We start from the raw sequence: 3,991 nt of genomic DNA on the forward strand, positions 1-3,991 counted from the left end.
CACCTCTCAAGCATACTGCACCGCAACGAGTTAAACACAGTGACAATAGTTTGCAAAGCGAGGCACCAAAATATTGGCAATAGGCCAGAGTACACACAGTGTCAATTTTTAACGGTTGTCGGTATTGTTCCGTTAAAGCTCACATCTTTGTCCACCCCATCGTAATAATGGTATGAGCCTTTTTCTTTCTGGGTACCGCAATGTGATATGTCTTACCGAGAGAAACCAGGGATAGATCTGACAACGACACGCGAGGACGACCCAATATGCATACATTAGCCTTAGGCTATTTAAAAACAACTTAGAAAGTTGTTTCTTCTTCTGATTTAGGTATATATATTTCTTACAAAAACCTCAATACTTGATCACAAAGTCAAATGCAAGATATATATACATAAGGATCAGCTTACATGAATTTCCCCCAAAAGTAATTTTCATCCAGTCGATCGACTCACACATTTTATATCCATATTAATGACGTCATGACAGCACGGTGGTACATTCCTTCACAGGTTGAGATATGTTTGGAATGTTCATTCTGAGTAAAACTCCTGAGGGCGCTATATCAATTTTTTTCTATGTAAAGAAATCTCAGGTGCGATTTGCGCTATAATGTAGTGTACCATACAATTGTACGTACATCTCCAGAATGGGGGGGAGGGGGTATCGTATAATTGCGCATATTAAATAGAGTGCGAATGTCGGGGGGGGGGGGCTGCGAAATGTTTGTTGACCAAAATACTTTCTCCTCAGACCCACCGGTCCCCCTACCTTAAATTCTGTTCGTTCTCCGCTGGTCATAAAAAAATCAATAATGATGGTACCCAGTTGCAGTGAGTGTCTTCTTCCACAAACTGTTCCAAAGCAAGGTCTCGATCACATGAAAGTGCAATGTAATTAACAACAATGCGTTCCATCCGCATTTTGTTTTATGAATTAATAAGCGAGGATTTAATTAAAGACGTTATTTAATTAAATTTACTGGTGTTCCAACCGCAATTTACGAATAAAAAAGTGACAATTTAATTAAAAACCCGATAAAAGTAATAACTGAAGATTTCATTACAGATTTTCTTAATTAAACTTACTGGTGTTTCATCCCTGATTTCTGTTTTGAATAAAACTGTAAAAAGTGCCAATTTAATTGAAATTTCAATTTAATTAAATTAACCCCTTGGCGTCCAATACATATTTGACAAACTAGAGGAATCACCTGAGCAAAATTTCGCTCTTGACAATGTCCTCGTGCCGATTCCTCTTGTGTGCGGAACGACCTTTTAGTGAGATTTTGATCATTCGTGGCCGCACTTACTTGTCTGTGGTGGCTGTGAACCAAATACCTAGCGTGTTTGATAATTTTGGCCATAAAAATCATGAAAATACCGTCGTTATTGACGTATAAGTTACTCACCTGTATTTTAGACTCGGCGCAAACATGTTGTACTGTACGTCATATCCACGCATGCGCTCCAAAGAGAACTTTGTTAGCTATTTGCTCAGCTCAGGTTTGGCGCACACCTGAGGAATTTGCCTCACTACACAGGGTGTTAACTTTCAATGATGGTTAACATGGTCAACTAGACTGGATAGGGGATGTCATTGTATTCGTCACACACTGAAAACCCATGGATACTAGTCTAGGTTATCCTGACTCTCACCGCTGGGGGCTCTTCTACGAGACGGTGGCACCCTCGCTTGGGGAGGTCTCGTAGACCCGGAGCCCCTAGCGGCGAGAGTCTGAGTAAACGAGACTAATGGATACAGGGAGAGGGATCAATCAATCAATCAATCAATCAAACAATTTATATAGCGCCTGAATCCATTACTCAGAATGTTCAAAGGCACTTTACAGGACACTAAAAAGAGTTCTTATCAAAATGCTCTCATAAAAAGATGAGTCTTAATGTCTTTCCTGAACTTGTCCAGGGTTGGTGATTGACGCAGAGCAACCGGAAGACTGTTCCATAATTGCGGGGCAGCGCGTGAAAAAGCACGTTCACCATAGGATTTAAGTTTGCAGGGTGGGATGTGTAATAGACCTTTGTTGTTGGAGCGAAGTACACGTGGAGCATGCTTATAATTGATCAGATCCGATATGTAACTAGGTGCAGCATTGTTGAGAGCTTTGTAGGTCATCAAGAGTATTTTGTAATGTATTCTGTAGTAGACTGGTAGCCAATGTAGATCCTTGAGAACTGGGGAGATATGGTCTGATTTCTTGCGGCGTGAAACAATTCTGGCCGCTGTATTTTGAGCATGTTGTAGATGAGTAATGTCTTTAGATGCTAAACCATATAAGAGTCCATTACAGTAATCCAGTTTGCATGAGACAAGAGCATGGACTAGATTTTCACATGCTTCACTTGTCAGATAGCGACGAATGCGACCAATTTTTCGAAGATTGTAATAGATCGAATTGCATGTTATGGTAATGTGCTTCCTAAGAGTGTGTTTATCATCGAAGGTTACACCAATATTGCGTGCATAGTTAACCAAGTCAACAGAACATGATCCAATGTTTATACTGTCAATGGGACGGGGTATGCGCATAAACTGAGACCTAATGAGTAGTACCTCAGTTTTACCATCATTTAGTTGAAGTTTGTTTTGTGTCATCCATGATTTTATGTCCAGTACTGCAGTCTCCATCTTGGCAACAGTGGTGGATGTGTCAGCCAAAGCAAAGCCTTCATATAGTTGATTGTCATCAGCATATTGTATAAAATTCAAATCATGATGTCTTAATAGGGTGGCAAGTGGAGAAATGTAGATGCAAAATAGCAGTGGGCCTAGCACAGAGCCCTGGGGTACGCCATATTGTAGATGTTGTGCTTTGGAGGTGTTGCCTGATATCAATACTGATTGATGTCGGTTCTGTAGGTATGATTTAAACCATTGCAGTGGGATGCCGGTAATGCCGAGGTTTGATAATCTTGAAATGAGTATGTTGTGGTCTATTGTATCGAAAGCAGCTGACAAATCTAGAAGAACAAGTAGTACACATTGTCCTCTGTCAAGTGCTATACAGATGTCGTTGTTTACTTTGATGAGTGCTGTCTCTGTGCTGTGGTGTTTCCTGTAGGCAGATTGTAGTGGCTCTAGTAATGAATTAGCTGTAAGGTATGTAGTTAGTTGGGCTGCAACAATTTTCTCCATTATTTTAGAAAGGAATGGTAGATTGGAGACAGGTCTGTAGTTTTTGAATACATTGGTATCAAGTGAGGATTTCTTGAGAATTGGTTTAATGACGGCTGACTTGAGTGATTCTGGAACATTACCATGAGTAAGAGATGAGTTAATGATGAAAGACAGAATGGTCCACAAGTGTTCTTGGCACTGTTTCAGAAGCGATGTGGGGATAGGATCGAGGGAACAGGTTTTAGACGGCGTGCTGTTAATAATTTTGCTGATATCATCTGCATTCACTGGGTTGAAGACAGACAGAGAAGACGAAGTATCGGTTTCCAGGGAGTCAAATGCAGGTGTTGGTTGTGAATTATCAAAGTTAAGGCGGATATTTCTTATTTTGTCAATAAAATATTGACTGAATTTCTCAGTGATATCGTTGACTGAAGTGTGATCTGGTAGGTCATCTTTTTGAGAGTTACTGGACAGAGTGGAAAATATCTGAAATAGAGTCTTCTGGTTGTTTGAGTTTTCAAGTATCAGTTTGTTGTAGTATGTCTGCTTTGCTTTCTGTAGGAGTTGACGTACATCTTTGCCTTTCTCAAGGAAAATTTGTTTGTGAACTTCTAGTTTTGTGTTGCGCCATCGACGCTCAGCTGATCTTCGTCTCTTTTTTGCTTCATCAATCTCAGGTGTATACCATTTAGTATTAGGCCTTACTGTAATTGTACATTGAGGGACAGACAGTTAGTATCCATTAGGCCTAATAAAAAAGTTACTTACTTCCGGTTACTCGACCCCACCTAGTTTTTCACGCCGACCCTAAACTTTTGTTTACGTATTTGAGAAAAAAATAGTAAAATCG

The sequence above is a fragment of the Glandiceps talaboti genome, chromosome 22 (genome assembly GCF_964340395.1).
Source record: "Glandiceps talaboti chromosome 22, keGlaTala1.1, whole genome shotgun sequence".
Lineage (NCBI taxonomy): Eukaryota > Metazoa > Hemichordata > Enteropneusta > Spengelidae > Glandiceps > Glandiceps talaboti.